Source organism: Podarcis bocagei (assembly GCF_964188305.1).
Source record: "Podarcis bocagei genome assembly, chromosome: 12".
In the NCBI taxonomy this organism is placed as follows: Eukaryota; Metazoa; Chordata; class Lepidosauria; order Squamata; family Lacertidae; genus Podarcis; species Podarcis bocagei.
The window spans coordinates 11323196-11345035 of NC_138137.1; positions in this window are offsets into that span (position 1 = coordinate 11323196).

Sequence of the window (21840 nt, forward strand, 5' to 3'; positions counted from 1 at the left end):
CAGGACAAGAAATCAGTCCTCAAAAACTTAACCGGCAGAAAATATTTTTTTGAAAAAATCCCTAAGCCCCGGGGTCACAATTTCAGCAAAAATCTGACTTTTGGCAATTCACTCAAAAATGGTGCCAAAAGCTTGAGAATGCTCTCCTGAAAGGTTTGGCACTCGAAACAGAAGGCTTTTTATCACAGGACAAGAAATCAGCCCGCAAAAACTTAACCGGCAGAAAATATTTTTTTGAAAAAATCCCTAAGCCCCGGGGTCACAATTTCAGCAAAAATCTGACTTTTGGCAATTCACTCAAAAATGGTGCCAAAAGCTTGAGAATGCTCTCCTGAAAGGTTTGGCACTCGAAACAGTAGGCTTTTTATCACAGGACAAGAAATCAGCCCTCAAAAACTTAACCGGCAGAAAATATTTTTTTAAAAAAATCCCTAAGCCCCGGGGTGACAATTTCAGCAAAAATCTGACTTTTGGCAATTCACTCAAAAGTGGTGCCAAAAGCTTGAGAATGCTCCCCTGAAAGCTTTGGCGATGGAAATAGAAGTCTTTTTATCACAGGACAAGAAATCAGCCCTCAAAAACTTAAATGCTGCTCACCTCCAAGAGTAAAGCAGTCGAAGCTTGAATCTCCCCACCATCTACTAACAATAACAGCAAAACAGAGCAAGTAATTGTTTCTGCGGTCGAAACATACAACCGCTTTTGGCCTCTGTATGACCAAGGAGAGTTGGAAAAGCTAGCTGATCCAGCGGGGGATGGAAGCCATAGGGAAGCCCTCCTCTCAGACACCTTAATTACACCTCTTCCATTGAAACGGGACGCATTAGGGCAAACTGCCCATTAATTAGTACCTGATCAAATACAACTGTTAATCAGGACTTTAAGCTTCATTTTTAAGGAATTGGAGGGGATTTCTTTGTCATTGAATAAACTTTCACGGGCCCTTCTGGCCCATTTACCTTCCTCAAATGAGCTATCTAATTTGCATCAATCTCCTGTGCAGCTTGTAAGTGCCTTAAAGAGACAACCTGACCAGAAATCTCATCTTCAGAGCTCAAGACGCTGGCCGCCACTGCCCCAAAGGAATAAGCAACCCTTGATTTTTCAACCTAATAAAATATGTCTATCCCTTTTTTCCGGTGACGCCCCCAGACTTAGGTGGAATAACCTGAGGATGGCTAAAGGGTACCTACGTGATTTGTTAAATATTCCTCTTTCCCAGATAGATCTTATATCTGTAGTACCCTTAAATGCCACGCCCTGGCCAAGGAAATTTATGCTCTCCTTCCAGTCTGCAATAATTCCACATCTTCTTGCAAGACAGAAAGATCGGCTGGCACTCTGGGAGATTGTAATAACAAGAGTCTTTAAGGACACGAGTGTTAAATCTCTTTTTGCCAACATCTTAACCGGCAATGAACGCTCGTTTCCTCCTTCTGTTCCTACATTAAAGGGAAAAACACCTAGCCGGGTACCTCCTGTTCCATCTGTGAGCTCAAGTACCCATCTGGCTACGTTGAGGAATGATCCAACTGCAAGCGGAGATTGGAATATGCCTGAAGAGAGAAATCTTATCTTCTCTTATGGAAAACTCCCTTCAGAAGAACAGCAGGCTATTCTCGATAGATTGGATCTACTCAAACAAAGACTCCTATCGCAAGGGGACCCCTCTATGCCGATGAGAGAGGAGAGCAGGCGCTCTACGTCCCACAAGACATCTCCATCAAATGCCTTGATAATCTCTCAACCTGCTACATTGTTACCCCCTACTGATCTGATTCAGCAGTCACCTGTTGACCAACAGCACCACTCCACCGTGGAAGAAGTCGATAAACTCAATACTCCCGTCTTAGACTTTAAGTCCAACCAAAATATGGAAGTTGATGATTCCTTTGCCTCAATGCCTGAGCTAGAATCTACCCTGTCTGAAGATCACCAGGAAATGACTATGCATGTACCAACCCCATGTTCACGTCCTCCTATACATCTGCGTGACAATTCTTCTCCATCTGCACAGCAACTACAAGTGATGGCTCGAACACCTTTTAGCGCTACTCTGGTTAAGACTGACAACTCCGACGGATCTACTAGTATAGCCCATCAAAGACTTGCTACTACTCACCTTAATGAACAGCATTCGACTTCACCAACTTTGCCTAATTCTTCCTCTTCGGCAAAGCCCTTCCTGCCTGTTAACGTTACCAAATCGCGGACTCAATCAACACAGAGGAAGACGTTATCCGCACAAACTAAAATTACTGATTTCCTTACGGGTCCACGTTCCACCCCCAAGAACCCATTAAACAACTCAAAGTGACAATTACTGGGACAACACAAGGACCCGACATTATCAATACTCAGTTGGAACATTGCTGGTTGGAGATCCAAAAAATCAGACCCCGAATTCAGGAAGTACATAAATTCATTTAACATCATCCTATTCCAAGAAACATGGGATGAGGAAGAGATTACCATAGATGGCTTCGATCTTCTAACACTTCCAGCCTCCCCTTCTTTGAAAGGTGGCCGCCCCAAAGGGGGTCTTTTGATTGGGATCTCACTCCAACTTCGCACCAAATTCACTCTGATACGGGCTTCTCCGCCTTTTGCTCTATCTGGACTGATCGCAGAAGGGAAATCCTCATTACTAATTACTAATGTTTATCTCCCCCCCGAAGGCTCAGCACCTGATCTTGATTGGAGATGGGAATCATTTGAAAATCATCTATTGTCATGTCATACCAAATGCCCTAATTCGTATTCCTTAATTGGGGGAGACTTTAATGCTCGAATTGGCACAAATTGGGACCTACTAACCAAGTCCAAATGGTGGACTCCCCCATGTTTGGACAACTTTGACTTGGAATACACCAGAACTAGAACTTCAAAGGACAACAGAGTAAACAAAGCTGGAGTGACCCTTTACCAAATGGCCATTCGCCTGAATTTAGTATTCTTGAACGGCACCTTCCCCCCCAATATACCGGGGGAGTTCACTCACCTGGGACCAGCATCTAACAGTGTTATCGATTACTTCTTGATCTCCGCAAATTTGGCCGTCAATGTACTTTCCTTCCAAGTTGAAAACCAACACTTCAGTGATCACCTCCCTATAGTGACCACTTTGTCATTGTTCCGGTGCCAGAATGACTATAAACACCCAGTCCTTCTGGAAACCTCATCAGCGATCAAAATAAGAGGGATCAAATGGTCCGAGGCTGTGGCCCAAAAATACCAAGATTTTTCCCACAGGGAAATCACTGCCTATCTACCACAAATAACTACTGATTTACAAGATTCCAATTCGGTTTTGAAACTTTTCAACCTTCTTATAACAAACCTTACCACCTTTTTTACATCACCTCCTCAAAAGGCGAAAGTAACGCATTGCAGTGCTGGGGCCCCTTGGTTTAACACCTCCTGTAAACAAGCAAGATCCCTTCTTCGTTCCATCTATAATGAATATAAAAACTCTAATGCCCAGGCTCTACCATCCTCCTACTTACAAGCCAAAAGAACATACAAACAGACTTTAAAGCTGGCCAAACGTGAGTGGTATTTAAAGCGTTGGCGAGCCTTGATTGCGGCTTCTAGATCCCGCAGACCACAGGAATTTTGGGCTTTGATAAACCAAAGAGGAAGGAAGTACCCACTGACGATTATCCCTGCGCCCACATGGGAACAATTCTTGAGTAAATATTTCTCCTTGGCAGAGGAATCCAACTCATCCACGGAATTCCGAGCTGACCATCTACCTTTGTGGCCCTCTACCGACCCAGACCTGATAATGGACTTGATATTAGACCTGAAAACAGGCAAAGCCCCTGGGCCGGATCTAGTCCCTGCTGACGCTATTGTTGCGCATCCGAGGTGGTGGGCTGAAATCCTGGCCAAAGTCTTTGACGCAATTAATTCTACGGGGCTTATCCCTAGGTCATGGAAGGAGGCCGTGATTGTGCCAGTCCATAAAAAGGGTCCCCCTGCTGCCCCGGAGAACTATCGGAACATCAGCCTTTTGTCTATCATCGGGAAAATCTATGCAAAATTTTTGCTGTCTAAGCTATCCCATTGGGCAAACGACTCAAATTTGATTGGCCATGAGCAAGCGGGCTTTAGGAACAATTATTCGACCACTGACCATATGGTAATTATGTATCATCTTGCCAGAAAATATTCTGCCCCGAGTCGGGGGCGCCTATGTGTCGCTTTCATAGACCTAAAGGCCGCCTTCGACAGTATCCCAAGAAACTGTCTATGGAAGAAATTAGAGAGATGGGGCATAGATAGAAGGCTGTTATGGCTTATAACCCAATTACATCAGGGGTCGTCGGCTAGAGTGAGACTCACACCGGCGGGAAACCTATCCAACGAGGTTCCAATAAATAGAGGTGTGCGCCAAGGCTGCATTTTGGCCCCACTCCTCTTTAACTTGTTTATCAGCAATATGAAGCTCTTTCTGAATGAGTCTCAAGCCAACATTCATGCCCCCCGCCTAGCTGATTTCCGCTGCTCTCTGCTCCTATATGCCGACGATGCAGCGATCCTTTCCTACTCTAGAGTAGGTTTATGCAGAGCTCTAAAGACTTTTGCGGCTTATTGCAAACTCAACCATCTGACAATTAATTATGAGAAATCTAAAGTCCTGGTCTTTACCAGGTCTCGGAAAACTTACAGCTGGAAGTTGGATGGAGTCCAATTAGAACAGGTTTTCAAATTTAAATACCTGGGAGTCTTCTTTCACTACAACCTAAACTGGAAGCCACAGATACAGTATTTACTAAACAAAGGGAGAACAATACTTTATACTCTACTCCAATTTTTTGCGGCCGACGGAGCCTCCCACATCCCTTCTGCTTTGAAGGTATACCACGCAAAAGTGGTTTCCACCCTCTGTTATGCTGCCCCGCTCTGGGCCCCAGGGTCCAATTTAACATCACTTGAGACATTGCAGAGTCAGTTCCTCCGTCGCCTCCTGAAACTCCCCATGTGTGTGAGCAACGCAGCCATACGTTTGGAGTTAAGGATTGCATCATTGGAGACTGTCATCTGGAAGCGAGTCTTTGGCTATTGGCTGTCTAGCTGGCATAGGCTTCCCGACCATTACCTTTTCCAGTGCCTCTGGCGGGACGACTTTGTCAATCCGTGGGTAGGAAAAATCCAAGCCAAACTTCTGAGCATCGGAATTTCCCCAGCGGACTCCTTAAAGACGAACTTACGCTCAGCCAAAAGCCTTATAGAGCAAAGATTAGCAGACATTGAAAATCAACACAACCTCGCCTGGGGTGGGGGTGTCTGCTCCCCCAGGTATCACGGAATAACCCCACCACTTGGCCTTCCATCATACATGTCATCTCTTTCATCTGTACCACACCGACTTGCATTTATTCGTGCAAGGTTCAATGTCCTTCCATCGAACCTGCTGAGCCACAGATTTTCCAAGGGTTTGGTGTCTCCGCTATGTGTGTGTGACGGGAAAACTGTTGAATCTCTTCCACATATAATGTTCAACTGTCCCCTACATAGCATAGCCAGAACTAAATTCCTGGGTCCTGTTTTATTGCGCTTGGTTGGCAGGCCTGTTGAGTCACACGCTGCACTACTTTTGCAGGACACAGATCCCTCTGTAGCTCTGCAGGTGGCGAGATTCCTGAACGTGGTTATCTCTCACACAAAAACCACTAAAAAACAACAACATCACCAAAACTAATCGGACAGTTATGATGAGAGTGCATGTCGGATCTCATCTTCAGTTTTCCTTTTTCTGCGATCCGTCCCTTGGAGCTCCCCGGGCCCCAAGCTGTTATTTGGCTCTGCTCAATGACCCACCCTTGCATCGTGATGTTCTCCTTCTGGTGCCGAATACATCGGTCTTTATGCCTCTGTCCTTTTATGTTTGTACATATTTTATGGGCTAATAGCCGTAAAATAAATAAATAAAAATAAATAAATAGATCAAAAATCTGACTTTCGGCCATTCACTCAAAAATGGTGCCAAATGGTTACAAATGTTCCCCTGAGAGGTTTGGCGGTCGAAACAGAAGGCTTTTTATCTCAGGAAAAGAAGTCAGCCCTCGACAACTTAACCGGCAGAACAAGTTTTTTTTTTAATAAATCCCTAAGCCCCGGGGTCACAATTTCATCAAAAATCTGACTTTCAGCCATTCACTCAAAAATGGTGCCAATTGGTTACAAATGTTCCCCTGCGAGGTTTGGCGGTCGAAACAGAAGGCTTTTTATCTCAGGAAAAGAAGTCAGCCCTCGACAACTTAACCGGCAGAAAAAGATTTTTTTGAAAAAATCCCTAAACCCAGCAGTCACAATTTCATAAAAAATCTGACTTTCGGCCATTCACTCCAAAATGGGGCCAAACGGTTATAAATGCTCCCCTTCGAGGTTTGGCGGACGAAACAGAAGGCTTTTTATCTCAGGAAAAGAAGTCAGGCCTGGACAACTTAACCGGTATAAAAAGATTTTTTTGAAAAAGTCCCTAAGCCCCAGGGTCACAATTTTATCAAAAATCTGAGTTTTGGCCATTCACTCCAAAATGGTGCCAAACGGTTGCAAATGCTCCCCTGAGAGGTTTGGCGGTCGAAACAGAAGGATTTTTATCGCAGGAAGCGAAATCAGCCCTCGACAACTTAAGCTGCAGAATTTTTTTTTGAAAAAATCCCTAAGCCCAGGGGTCACAATTTCATCAAAAATCTGACTTTCGGCCATTCACTCAAAAATGGTGGCAAAGGGTTGCAAATGCTCCCCTGAGAGGTTTGGCGGTCGAAAAAGAAGGCTTTTTATCACAGGAAAAGAAATCAGCCCTCGACGACTTAACTTGCAGAATGTTTTTTTTTTTTTTTTTTTTAATCCCTAAGTCTCGGGGTCACAATTAGATAAAAAATCTAACTTTCGGCCATTCACTCAAACATGTTGCCAAACGGTTGCAAATGCTCCCCTGAGAGGTTTGGCGGTCGAAACAGGAGGCTTTTTATCTCAGGAAAAGAAATTAACCCTCGACAAAACCTGCAGAATTTTTTTTTTTAAAAAAAAAAATCCCTAAGCCCTGGGGTCACAATTTGATCAAAAAGCTGACTTTCGGCCATTCACTCAAAAATGATGCCAAACAGATGCAAATGCTCCCCTGAGAGGTTTGGAGGTCGAAACAGAAGGCTTTTTATCACAGGAAAAGAAATTAACCCTCGACAACTTAACCAGCAGAAAAAGATTCTTTTGGAAAAATCCCTAAGCTCAAAATTCACTCAAAAATGATGCCAAACGGTTATAAATGCTCCCTTGCGAGGTTTGGCGGTCGAAACAGAAGGCTTTTTTTCACTGGAAAAGAAATCTGCCCTCGACAACTTAACCTGCAGAATTTTTTTTTTTAAAAAAAATCAAAAATCTGACTTTCGGCCATTCACTCAAAAATGTTGCCAAACGGTTGCAAATGCTCCCCTGAGAGGTTTGGCAGTTGAAACAGAAGGCTTTTTATCGCAGGAAGCGAAATCAGCCCTCGACAACTTAAGCTGTAGAATATTTTTTTTGAAAAAATCCCTAAGCCCAGGTGTCACAATTTCATCAAAAATCTGACTTTCACCCCTTCATTTAAAAATGTTGCCAAAGGGTTGCAAATGCTCCCCTGAGAGGTTTGGCAGTCAAAAAAGAAGGCTATCACAGGAAAAGAAATCAGCCCTCGACAACTTAACTTGCAGAATTTTATTTTTTTTAAAAAAAATCCCTAAGTCTCGGGGTCACAATTAAATCAAAAATCTGATGTAGTGGTTGGGAGTTACTCGTGCGTAATCCTGCTCCGTTTGAGCGTCGGATTGCCTGGTTAAACCCTCCGGACTGCGCAGCCCATCTTAGCGTGGCTGCCCTTAGTCACTCGTAGAATCTGTCTGTGGGCGTTTCTTTTTTTTTTTTTTTATAAAATTTTTTATTGCGTTTCTTTCCATAGGTTAACAGATTTGTTTACACAGCAACATGCAAGAAACATTTTTTTTTTATATATGAAGAAAAGTAAAGAAAAAGAAGAAAAAGTTAAGATACTTTCATAACGTCCTTCGACAGCTCATTTTTTGGACCTCCTCGCATCCTCTCAGCATTGCATTCATTATTCTAGCCAGTTCAGCAATTTGTTATCTTGTTTCCCAACTTATTATACCTTTAAATTTATTATGTTACCAATTTTGAAAATTTGTAATTTAGTTTTAACACTCTTAATAAACATAATATTTTGTTTCTAATTTGTCTCGTTTTTTTCCATCAATACTTACTTTGTCATTTACTTAAGATAAATTGCAGAAGCATAACGTTTCTTAATCGTGCGCAATCTTAACATTCAAACAACTTATAATGTTTTTGCAAATAGTCCTTAAATTTTTTCCAGTCCTCCTCCATTGTTTCTTCGCTCAGATCTCGAATTCTGCCAGTCATTTCTGCCAACTCCATGTAGTCCATCAGCTGCGTCTGCCAGTCCTCCAGTGTGGGTAAATCTGGTGTCTTCCAGAACTTTGCGATAAGAATCCTAGCTGCTGTGGTTGCATACATAAACAAGGTTCTGTCCTTCTTTGGCACCTTCCGGTCCACCATGCCCAGAAGAAAGGCCTCTGGTTTCTTAGGAAAGGTATATCTGAATACCTTTTTCAGCTCATTATGTATCATTTCCCAAAAGGCCTTTACTTTCGGGCAGGTCCACCAGAGGTGAAAGAATGTCCCTTCTGCCTCCTTACATTTCCAACACTTATTATCAGAAAGATGATATATTTTAGCCAACTTGACTGGGGTCATGTACCACCGGTATACCATTTTCATAATGTTCTCTTTCAAGGCACTACATGCCGTGAATTTCATACCGGTGTTCCATAACCTTTCCCAGTCCTCAGACATAATGTTGTGTCCTACATCCTGTGCCCATTTTATCATAGCAGATTTAACTGTCTCATCCTGTGTGTTCCATTTAAGCAGCAAGTCATACATCCTCGAAAGTACCTTAGTCTTTGGTTCTAGTAACTCCGTCTCCAGTTTCGATTTCTCCAACTGGAAACCCACTTTTTTATCCATTTTAAATACCTCTTGAATTTGAGCATAATGTAACCAATCTCGCACCTTGTTTTTTAGTTTGTCCTGGCTTTGGAGCTTCCAATTATCTCCAACTCTTTCAATCAATTCCCAATATTTTGGCCAGTAGGCCTCCATATTGGGCCTTTTTTTAGAAATCTTGGCTTCCACTGGTGATAACCACCTCGGGGTCTTGCTTTCTAATAAGTCCTTATACTTCATCCAGACGGCAAAAATTGATTTTCTGACAATATGGTTTTTAAACAGTTTATGAACCTTCGCCTTGTCATACCACAAGTATGCATGCCAACCATAAACATTGTCAAACCCTTCCAGATCTAGGACATCGGTGTTTTCCAACAGAAACCAATCCTTCAGCCAGCAGAAGGCTGCAGCCTCATAGTACAACCTTAAATCCGGCAGGGCAAACCCCCCTCTTTCTTTTGAGTCAGTTAGTATTTTGAATTTAATTCGGGGCTTTTTGCCCTGCCAGACAAACTTAGAGATATCCTTCTGCCATTTTCCAAAACATTCCATTCTGTCCACGACCTGGAGGGTTTGAAATAGAAATAACATTTTTGGCAAAACACACATCTTTATAGCTGCGATTCGGCCTGACAAGGTAAGTTTCAATCTTGACCAAATATCCAAGTCTTTTTTAATCTCCGACCAACATTTTTCATAATTATCTTTGAATAGATTTAAGTTTTTGGTGGACAAAGATACCCCCAGGTATTTCACTTTTTTAACCACACTTAGCTCTGTCTCTTTCTGGTACCCCTCTATCTCTGTAGGCGTCAAATTTTTGACCAAAACCTTAGTTTTTTGTTTGTTTAGCTTGAATCCCGCCACCCGACCAAACTCCAAAATAAGTTCAAGAACTCTTTTTGTGCTAGATTCTGGCTCCTGTACTGTAATGACTAGGTCATCTGCAAAAGCTTTCAGTTTGTATTGTTTCGCTCCGACCACTATACCCTGCACCAACTGGTCCTCCCTGATCATATTCAGCAATACCTCCAGAACAGAAATAAATAGCAGAGGGGATAAAGGGCACCCCTGTCGTGTCCCTTTTTCAATTTGGAGTTCCTCCGATACCACATTATTCACTATCAGTTTAGCTTTTTGTTCTGAATAGATTGCTTCTAATCCATTTTCAAACCCCCGTCCCACTCCCATCCCTTTCAAGTTTTTCTTCATAAACATCCAAGAAATGTTGTCAAATGCTTTCTCCGCATCAATAAAGATTAAAGCAGCCCTTGTGTTTCTAATTCGCAACAACTCCAATATATCAATAATGTTCCTGGTGTTGTCAGACATATGTCTACCAGGGAGAAAGCCTGCTTGGTCCTTGTGAATTACTTCATTTAGTACATTTTTAAGTCTATTTGCTAAAATGTCTGCAAATATTTTGTAATCCACATTCAGGAGTGAGATGGGACGGTAATTCTTAAGCTGAGTCTTTTCCCTTTCTGACTTGGGAATCAATGTGACAAATGCTTCTTTCCACGTTTCCGGTGCCTTTCTCCCCTCCATGATCTGGTTACAAACCTCCAACAACGGTTGTATCAAGAAGTCCTTCAAAGTCTTATAATATTTGGAGGTAAGTCCATCCGGGCCTGGAGATTTGCCCAGCTGCATGTTCTGGATGGCACCTTCAATTTCCTGTTGAGTTATTTTGCTGTTAAGAATTGATCTTTTATCTTGGCTTATTTTAGGTAGTCCATTTATCCTCAAAAATTGATCTATTTCCAGTTCTTTCTGAGGCCCCTGTGCGTAAAGCTCTTTGAAGTATCTGTGGAAGCACTTTCTTATTTCTTCTGGTTTCTGAACTATTTTTCCTTGAATCTCCAAGTTTGTAACCGTATTTAACTTTTGTCTTTTTTTCAACTGCCAAGCTAGCAACTTTCCACATTTATTTGCTGATTCAAACGATCTCTGCTTCATTTGTTTAATTTTCCACTCAATCTCTTGATTGATCAGTTTCGAATATTGTGCTTGGTGGAATTTGATCTCTCTTAGCACCTCTTTTGACTTCGGTTTGGTTCTCAACTTTTTCTCTCCTTCACTTATTTTCTCTAAAAATTTTTCCTTTTTTCCATTCCAAAATTTTCTCTTTATTGTATTCTGTTGTATCAGAAACCCTCTCATTACAGCTTTACTTGCATCCCAGATTATTCTTTTCTCCACCGTAGTGTTCAAATTTATTTCAAAGTAGTCCTTTAGCGTTTTTTGGGCCTTCTTAACAATCTCTTGATCTCTTAACAAGGTGTCATTCATTCTCCATCTGAAGGATCCAGTTGGGAAAAGTCTCAATTCCATTTTTAAGGCATTATGGTCGGAGCAGGTTTTTGGGCAGATTTCCACTTTTCTTGTTTTCGGGGCCAGCCCTCTAGATATCCAAATTTGGTCAATTCGTGTCCATGACAAATGGGCCTCAGAGAAGAAGGTTCCTTCTTTACCCAAGGGGTTCCTTGTCCTCCAAATGTCAATCAAGTCCATATTGTCTGTCATTTCAAAAAAGGTTTTAGGGAGTCTGCCGTCTGTTGTTAAGTTTTGATTTTGGGATTTGTCCATATTTGTAGACACCACCCCATTCATGTCTCCCATCACAATAATGTTGGAATAGTCCAAATAGTCCATCATTGTCTCATGCAGCTTCTTATAGAATTCTGATTTTCCATCATTTGGCGCATAAACTCCTAATATCAAAATCTTTTCCCCTTGTGTTTGAATTTCAATTGCGAGAATTCTTCCATGATCATCTTTGAATAGAAATTTTGGTGACAGGTTCTCCTTTGCATAAATTACAACGCCTCTTTTTTTAACTTTGTCTGATGAGATAAATTCTTGGCCAAGTCTTTTGTTGATTAATACTTTCCTATGGAGCCTAGTCACATGTGTTTCTTGAAGGCATATTACATCCAATTGTTCTTTTTTTAGGATATGAAATATCCTCCTTCTTTTTTCCGGAGAATTCCCGCCATTTATGTTCCAACTAAGTAGCTGCAGAGACATCCTGTTCTAATTAAGATATTCTTAGGATGAGGTGTCTTCCTTTTGCTCAGATCCCGAGGGTGCAGGCGTTGGCCCGCTTCCAGGCAGTATTGGTGCTGGTAAGCCTGGAAGCCAATCCACTCCTTTTTGGAGATCTTCTCCGTGGTCGTGAAGGAACTTTTGGTTATCTTCAGGTGTTCTAATTTTAACCTTCCTTTCTTTGTAGGTGAAAGATAATCCTTGTGGGAACTCCCACCTATAGGGAATTGCGTTGTGTCTCAGCAATTTTGCTAGTTCTGTATAGGTGGCTCTGAGGTCCAGCAACTGTCTCGGAATATCTCTATAAATTTCCACCCTTTTGTCTTATATTTCAATTGCTTTTTTGAAGTGAAGACCTAGGATCTTGTCTCTCTCTTCCTTTGATCTTAAAATTATCAAACAGTCTCTGGATCTGTCTTTCCTTACCAATCTTCCCAATCTATATGCCGAGACAATCCTGAAATCTGTATCTTCCTTTAAACCCCAGAACTTCGAGAATTCCTGTGTCAGGTATCCAATCAAGTCTCCTTGTTCAAGTTCCGGGATGCCTCTCAATTTGATGTTACTCTCGCGATTTTTCAGTTCCACCATTGACAGATAAACTTGTTGTTCACCCACCTGTTTGTGCAGGGGCTTAACTTCTCCCTTTATTTCTTCAACTTCTTTTTGTAAGGCTCCCACTTTCTGGATTGCTTCTCCAGCTAATTCCCGATTTTCCGCTGTTGCTCCTTGCAAATTCTCTATAGCTTGCGTGTGCTGGGAAACTTGATCAGTCAATTTTTGAATCGAGGAAGTCGCTTTATCTATCTTCAGAGACTGGTCGTCCACCTTCTGGTTTAAACTAGATAATTGCTCCAATATTTGTTTTAATAGTGTATCTGACCCACCTGCTGCCATATCTTCCTCAGTGGCCTTCTCAGTTATTTCCCCTTGTTCCCTTTGGGTCACCAGTACAGCTGGAACCGACGATCGGCGTCCTTGGGTCAGTGTTGTTTGTACAAATTGTGCTGGTTTTCTTTCCTTTTCTTTTTCCTTGGCCTCTTTAGATTCCTTAGCTTTAGATGCTCTTGTTCTCCCTGCACCACTCATTACACATCTGTCAGTGTTCAAGGTCAGATTGTCTATTGTTCCATGGGAGAGACAAATTCAGTTATAAACAACCAGTGAAGTGGAATTCAAAACAAAAGTCAGTTCCCAGGATTTTATAATCCGAAAGCCCTGTAGGGGGAGTGCCACCAGGTTTCAAAGACAAAGAAGGAAGTAATCCGCCATTAAAGTTCCAAATTATTTCAACTCAGTAAATTCGATAATCCAACAGTCCCTTCAAAGACTCAAAATTCCCCAAAGCACCTTTTAAAGTTCAGCAAAGTTTCACAAGAGGTGCTTGCAACAGTATCACGTCCAGTCTTTCTGCTCAAATGTATCAGTTACGCTTACAAAGTTTTTGCAACTGTTTCCGCAGTTTGACACAGTCTCCCTCTCCGGCAGCCCGACGATCTGGCTCTTTAAAAATACTACCCAAAGAAAAAAGGAGGTAGGAGAAAAGTCCCTGTCACTCCTTCTTTTAGTCAATGTCCCTTTCCACCTTCAATTCAGCAGAAAAAAAGAGCAGATTTAAAAGCACGAAAAAGTTAAAACTTCCCACAGTCCCGTTTCAAGCGCTTTCCGCTTTTTAGAGCTTTGCTTTGATCTTGTCAGCAATGTCGGAAGACGGACTTCCCTTTTCTCGTCTCCCGTTTTCAGCCAAATTTAACAAATTCTTTGCCAATTTTAGACCCTTTACTCACGGGTATGTTACTTGCAGTTTGATGTTGGTTTTAGGAAGAAGGATCAGCGCTCATCTGCAACGGCCGCGCGGCTTCACTTCCGCGGAAAGAGCGATGAACTCACAGCACCGCTACCCCTCCTTCACTCCGGGTCTCCTTACGGGGTCCCTTCTGTGTTTTCGGAGCAGCTTCTGGTGCCCGCCGAGTCCCACGGCCACGGGCTCACTCTACCCGTGGTTTATCTTGATGGGTCGTCGCTATGCCGCAGCGAACGACCCTTTTCCGCGGAGCCCCTCTTCAGAGCTCGAAGAGGACCGCCATTACAGTTTCGCGCCGCCCCCGGAAGTCTCCTGTCTGTGGGCGTTTCTTAAAGCGTTGCCAACATAAGAGTTGTTTGACGCCCAATTGTCTCCGCCTCTCACTGCGCGGGAGTCTCCTGCGCAGGGTGGGCGTGGGCAGCGGGGTGCTTGGGCTCTCCTCGCTAACTTCCAACAAAGAGTCCTGGAGCCCCTGCACCTCCCTGTCCCGTTGCTCTCCTGGATCCCTGGTGTTGCACTCATTCTCTTCCCCTTCTTCCCGGCTGAGTCTCCCTCTAGCGCTTGGACCTTCCCCTGCAGAATCTGAGACCCTTTCCTTCTCCCGTGCCTCTGATGGCAGTTCCCTGACATCCACTCCCTCCCAGGGCCCCCTTCACTCCCCCTCCGACCCGGGGGCTCTATTGCAGCCTCTTCTCGGGTCGGCGAGCCAAGGAAACCCCTGAAAGAGCTGTCCTCCTCATCTGTGGGTGTGAACACCTCTTCCCACCTGCCAAGGTTCCCACCCAAGGAATGACTCTCCCAATCCGATTCTTCTTCGGATTCTGAAAACCCTTCGAAACTCTCTTCCTCCTCGGTGGTGCCGAACTGTTCTTCCCAGAATCGCTCTAAGGGCTTGGGCTTATCTGGGAACCGTCGGTGGAACACTTCCACCATGTGCTCGTCGCCCACTGCCTCTGCGGGCACCCACGTGTTTTCCGACCAGGGCTCTCCTTCCCACGCCACCAAGTACTGCACCTGCCGCCCTCGCCACCTTGAGTCCACTATCTCTGCGGCCGAGCTCTGGTGTTCCCTCTCTTCTACCTGTGGTTGTGGCAAGACTTCTACCTCCCGCCCCTCGAATTCCCGCCCCTCTCTGTGTGGTGAGAGTAAGGACCTGTGGAACACGGGATGTATTTTCATGTTGTCGGGGAACCTGAGCTTGAACGCCACTGGGTTTATCTGTTGTATGACTTCAAATGGGCCCAGTCTTCTGGGCTGCAACTTCTTGCACCCTCCCTTAAAGGGTAACCCTTGAGTGGACAGCCACACGCGATCCCCCACCCTAATGGTTTCCCCTTCCCTCCGGTGTTTATCTGCTTGCTTCTTGTAACTGGCTTTGGCCCTTTCTAGGTTCATCTTGAGCTGTTGATGTAACGCTTCCATTTCTTCCACAAACTGTTCAGCTGCAGGCACACTCCAGCTCTGTTCCTCATTACCCGGGAATGCCCTGGGATGACACCCATAATTGGCCAAGAAGGGACTCATACCGGTGGACACATGTTCAGCATTATTGTACGCAAATTCTGCTAGCGCTAGTTTCTCTACCCAATCATTCTGCCTTTCGCTAACGTAGCAGCGTAAGTATTGCTGGAGTACACTGTTTGCCCTTTCCGCCTGCCCATTGGTTTCTGGGTGTCTCGCTGTCGAGAAGCTGACCTCGACTTGCAGTGGGCTCATGAGCTTCCTCCAGAACCGGGAAGTAAATTGTTTTCCGCGGTCAGATAAAACCCTCAAGGGGGCGCCATGCAGCCTGAAAATGTGTTCTACAAACAACTTTGCCGTTTCTTCCGCCGACACCACATGGGAGCAGGCGATAAAATGGCACATTTTGGTTAGCAAGTCAACTACTACCATCACTGCTGTTTTTCTCCTCGATTTGGGCAAATCCGTCATGAAATCAATTGACACCACCTCCTAGGGTTTGTTTGGTGTGGGTAAGGGTTCCAGCAAACCTGCTGGCATCGTGCGTTCCCCTTTGCCCTCTGTCAGCGGTCACACCCTCTTACATATTCGCGTACATCTTCCCTCACCCGTGGCCACCAAAATTGTCGGGTCACCAGCATCATGGTTTTGTGTTGCCCAAAGTGCCCCGCTGTGGGGGTGTCATGTAGTTGTTTGAGTACCCTTCTTCTTAGAGCCTCCCCCGGTACGTACATCGCCCCCCTGTAGTACAACACCCCTTCCTTCTCTTGAAACCCCTCTGGTGCTCCCCTCCCCTCTTGGAGTTCCCTGATTTTTGTCCGGGCGAATTCATCGTCCCTAGTGAGTCCTGCCAGTTCTCTCGTGCCCACTAGAGTACCCCCACACACCCATCGGTCCTCAGGTATGACGTGGCGGGTCTCCGGCGGCCCCTCTCCTTCGAAGTACTCTGGTTTCCGCGAGAGAGCGTCTGCTCTCACGTTTTGCTCGCCGGGCACATACTGGATTTCGAAGGAAAACTTGGAAAACTCCTGCGCCCAGCGAATCTGTCTCTGGTTGAGCACCCGTGCTGTCCGCCAATATTCCAAGTTCTTGTGATCTGTGCAGACCTGGATCTTATGCTGCGCCCCTATCAGCAAATGGCGCCACCGACGAAAGGCGGCATAAATTGCTAGCAGTTCTCAGTCGTACACGGTGTAGTTTTGTTCTGACTTGCTCAGCTTCCTCGAGAAAAAGGCACACGGTTTCCATTCTTGCTTGTTCAGTCCTGGCTGCAACAGAACCGCCCCGATGGCTCTGTCTGACGCGTCCGTCTCCACCCTCATTGGTTTCTCCAAATCCACATGTAGTAATTGTTCCTCCGACGCGAATGCCTTCTCCAATCTTTCAAAGGATTGCTGGGCTTCCTCCATCCACACGAACTTTCTTTTACTACTGAGACAGTCCGTGATTGGGGCCGTCAAGTGTGCAAAGTTCTTGATGAACTTCCTGTAGAAATTGCCAAAACCTAGGAATCTCTGCACATCCTTTCATGTCTTTGGGGTCTTCCACTCCAATACTGCTTGCACCTTGCTAGGGTCCATCGCTAAGCCTTTGTCAGATAACTTGTACCCCAGGAACTCCACCTCTCGGGCATGAAACTGACATTTCTCTAGCTTGACCCACAACTGGTGTTTCTGCAAACGTTGTAGCACTTCCCTGACATCTCTCACATGTTGCTCATTTTCTGAATAAATCAAGACATCGTCCAGGAATGCTACACAGTTCTTGTAAAGCAGAGACCCTAACACGTGGTGCATGAACGCTTGAAAACAGGCGGAGCCTGACTGTAATCCGAAAGGCATAACGAGATATTCAAAAGCCCCCAGGGGTGTGAACATGGTGGTCTTCCATTCATCCCCCTCTCTCATCCGGATTAAGTTGTAAGCCCCCCTCAGATCTAGCTTGGTGAAAATCTTTCCCTTCCTCACTCTCGTCAGAATGTCATCAATTCTGGGCATCGGGAAAGTCACAGGTTCTGACACCAAATTTACCCCCCTAAAGTCCACGACCAGTCTCGGTTTATCAGTGTCCTTTTTGTCCATAAAAAATACTGGACTGCCCCCCACTGCCTTGGACTCTCTTATAAACCCTCTCTTTAGGTTCTTGTTGATAAAGTCCCGTAACTCCTTCATCTCTCTGTCTGACATGGCATACAGCTTACCCACCGGCAGCTGCGCCCCAGGGAGCAAATTGATCTGGCAATCGAACGGCCTGTGGGGTGGCAGTCTATCTGCCTCCTTTTCACTAAAACCCTCCTTCAGATCAGCATATTGTGGTGGCACCTTCCCTTTACCCTCCACTGCAGTGCTTGCCACTCTGGCTACGCTCATCCTTGGCGTTTCCCCTTCTAGGCAGTGCTGCAGGCAGTAGTCAGACCCAAAGCTGACGGTCCTCTGATGCCACACCACCACCAGATCATGTTGCGCTAACCAGCTCATCCCTAATATTATTGGGGGACCCGCTAATGAGGCAACGTGGAAGGCAATTGTCTCTGAGTGCCTAGACACTCTCATTCTCATCGGTGGGGTCTGGTGGGTAACTTCCCCCCCAATCAGCTCCCTCCCATCAATGGTGGTGACTTGCAGAGGTGCATCCAAAGGTAGCAGGTGAAGCTGATGTTCTAAGGCAAAGTCCCTGCTAAAAAAATTGCATGAGCTTCCTGAGTCCAGCATACCTTGAACCTTCACTGGGTGCCCATTTGGGAGCTCAAGCACCACCTCAATGGCAATTGCTGCTCTTGGAGAATCTGGTTTGGGCACATTCATTGGTTGTTGGCTCGGCTGCTGTGCCCGCTGATTGGCAGCCAAGCGTTTCCGTTTCCCTGCTCCAGAGTCTGGGGTTCCTCCTCCTCGCCCCCCACGGCCCCCACCATTGCTTGCCAGGCCTTTCTTTGTGGGCAGACTTTGGCAAAGGAAACATTTCTTGGTCGTTTTTACATCCTTTCCCTCCTTTTGCGACTCCCGCTGGCGTTTGAAACTTCCTGGGCGCGCGCACCGCCTATTTCCATTGGCTCCGCCGGCGGGGAAGGCTGCCTAGGTATTCTAGGAATGTGGTAGTCATGACAACGCTGCTTTCTCCCTTCCCGCCTCTCCTGAGCCCGCGCTTCCTGTCTTACACCAATCGCAAGGGCTGCCTTGGTCAGCTGATCCATAGACTGTGGGCGGGGTGCGCGCGAAAGCTCATCTTTGACCGTTGGTGACAACCCCTCCTCAAATAGCATTTGTATGGGTTCCAAGTCCAGCTGCCACCCCAGGCGATGAACGATCATGGCAAAGCGTGACCAATAGTCTCTAACTGACCCTTCTCCCTGCTTACAGCTCAGCAGTTCCCGTTTGGTCACACTCTGTTGCACATCGCTATTGAACATAGCATCCATCGCCTGAAAGAATTTCGATAGATCCTACATGGAGTCATTCTGCGTCGCCATAAGTGGTCGAATCCACTCTCTCGCCCCGTCCTGCAAGTGCCCCACAATATAAGCAACTTTGGCTGCATCATTTTCAAAATCGTTTTGCTGCAGCTTCAAGGCATATTCTATTTCTGTTCTAAACGCCCCATACTCTTGAGGCTTTCCCCCAAACTTGTGCACCAGTCCCGGTACCTTCCTCGCTATGGGGGTGGGTTTCCCCTGAGCATCCAGCGACCGTCGTTCGTCCAGCCTCGCCGTCAGGATGGCTATGTGCTCTTCCAAGTCGCGGTTTCTCTCCTCCAGCGATTGGCCTCCAGCCGCCCCTCCCGTGGCTCTGACTTCTCCGGTCTTACTCATGATGCCCCCTTCTGCTTGTTGCGCACGAGCAACTTTCAGGGACAGACAGATTGCTGTAGTGGTTGGGAGTTACTCGTGCATAATCCTGCCCCGTTTGAGCATCGGATTGCCTGGTTAAACCCTCCGGACTGCACAGCCCATCTCAGCGTGGCTGCCCTTAGTCACTCGTAGAATCTGTCTGTGGGCGTTTCTTAAAGCGCTGCCAACATAAGAGTTGTTTGCGCCTCTCACTGCGCGGGAGTCTCCTGCGCAGGGTGGGCGTGGGCAGCGGGGTGCTTGGGCTCTCCTCACTAACTTCCAATGAAGAGTCCTGGAGCCCCTGCACCTCCCTGTCCCGTTGCTCTCCTGGATCCCTGGTGTTACACTCATTCTCTTCCCCTCTTTCCCAGCTGAGTCTCCCCCTAGCGCTGGGACCTTCTCCTGCAGAATCAGTGACCCTCTCCTTCTCCCGTGCCTCTGATGTCAGTTCCCTGACAGTTATTAAGGAAATGATTATTTTTTCTCCTTCCCATAAAGTACAGCAGAAAATTTGTCCAAATATATAATTTCCAAATAATTTCATAATTATCTGTCAGTGTATTTCTAATAGCTTAACCAAATCAGTAATTTTTGATATAACTATAAAAGCTACTCTGAAAATTTATTATTCCAAAAATGAAACTTTCATCTGGTTGTAAATATTAAGATTATACCAGCAAGAATGAGTCTTTCTGTAAAAAAAAAAAGATTTAAATCAAGTCTTACTGACTAGTGATTTAAATTAAGTCTTACTGACTAGTGATTTAAAACAATTTGATTAAAATTGATTTGATTTAAATCAAATCCACCCTGATGCAAATTCGTCTTGGGCATGTGGTTCCCCTCAGAACTGACAACTGGGAGAGGCCCTGTTCAGTTGGTAGTCTTTCCAAGCTCTGCTCTCTGAAATCCTTTAAATTAGAGATTCCAGGGGTTGAACCCATAACTTTCTGTATACAGATCCTATGCTAACACCCTACTGTAGGTGCAGCCTGTCTAAAAGGAGGACTTGCCTGCAGCCCTGGCTTCTTGGTTTGCGTTGTTAGATGGTCATTTTTCAACAGCTCATGGCCTCCATACACATTGCCCAGGCTTGCACCTCAGAGAGCTGATTTCAGTGCTTCTAATGCAGCAAAACAATGCAGGAGGAGCTGTGATAAGTTACCGGTTTCTGCAGCCACAGCTGGTGCTGTGATTCTCCAGCAGTTTGACTTCATACCCAGAGATGCTCTCCACCGTCTCTCAAGACAGACGGATGCCAATGACAGTCACCCAGAATAAAAAATGATCAGATAAATCACACCTCGTCATCAACACTCATACATTGCAGAAAAATGGCTGTTAAATAATTCTTTAAGGCACTTTATTGTTTCAGGAAGTAGCACTTGGGTTGCCCGAATCAAAATCGGGCACAAAATACAGCACCAATCTCACAAGGACCAAAACCAAAATGAAATGAAACAACATTCCTACTTTAGGCAACTCACAGTCGCTAGATAGCAGATGAAATGGAAGAGCAGAATGAGAGAAAGCCAGTTAATAATAAGGGGGGGGGGATCACAGGCGTAGTACCGTATCTTCTGAAAAGACACACACCAAATATTTTGAAAGGTGAACCGAAATTAAGAAGAGTGTAAAAATATTTAGGAATCTCAGTGACTCTTCCCCTAGAGATCAAAGAGTCACAAGATCTTAAACACCCCCATCATTAAATTCATTTATATCATGCAGACCAAATGCTCTTCCCTTTCATCTTTCTGCAAGCTAGCAGTTAACAAACCAGTTTCCTCCCTGCAAATCTTTCATCTTTAACTGGCATATAATGAGCAGATATTCAACAGGTGAAGCTTGTCCCCCATCATTGTATTTACACATCAGGAATTTTTTGGGTTGAATTCTGCAGTAACCTCGGCCAGAATAACTGTTGGAAACTCTAGCGGGAACCCTCAGCAGATTAAGCAAGATTAATGTGTCTTTGAGCAGTAACTAGAAATGATGTTTTACTGGAATGGGAGCTGAGCCCTTAATGCCACAGTGCCACACAGAGAAACGAGAATTACTTCTGCCTAGCTTAACACGTCTGATAGCTTGCATTCAAGGCTACTGTCAATATTAGTTCTACTTACAGCAGACCCACTGAAATCAATAGGTGTAAATGAATCTGTTAATTTCAATGGGTTCACAGCTGTGTATTCCTTAGTTTCATTTCATCCTCAATCTCCAGCTCTAGTTGCACTCATCTTGTGGAGTAGTATTTCAGAACAGGTGCCAACAGTACTGATATTTCATCAGCAGGTAAAAACTTTGATATTGCTTTATTGTTCCTTAGATATGGCAGGCATTTTATACCCTAAATGCCTACGGAAATTTGTTTTAGTGGATTGTCTTACGTTGTTATGCCTTACATCACCTTGGTAACCTCTGTTTGGAATGATTTATTTTAACAAATAATTAAGAAACAGACTCTACCAAAAGCACAGTTGGCGTTTCCTTAACCAGGGAATTCCATAAAGCACAGCAAAGTGATAATTTCACCAGCTGCAATTAAAAACATGTTAAATTGTTGTACTCTAATGCAACTTGTTTGCTGGGTTTTTGGTTTGTCTTTTCCATTTCCTCTTTAGCACATAAATTTGGGATAAAAAGGTAAAGGGACCCCTGACCATTAGGT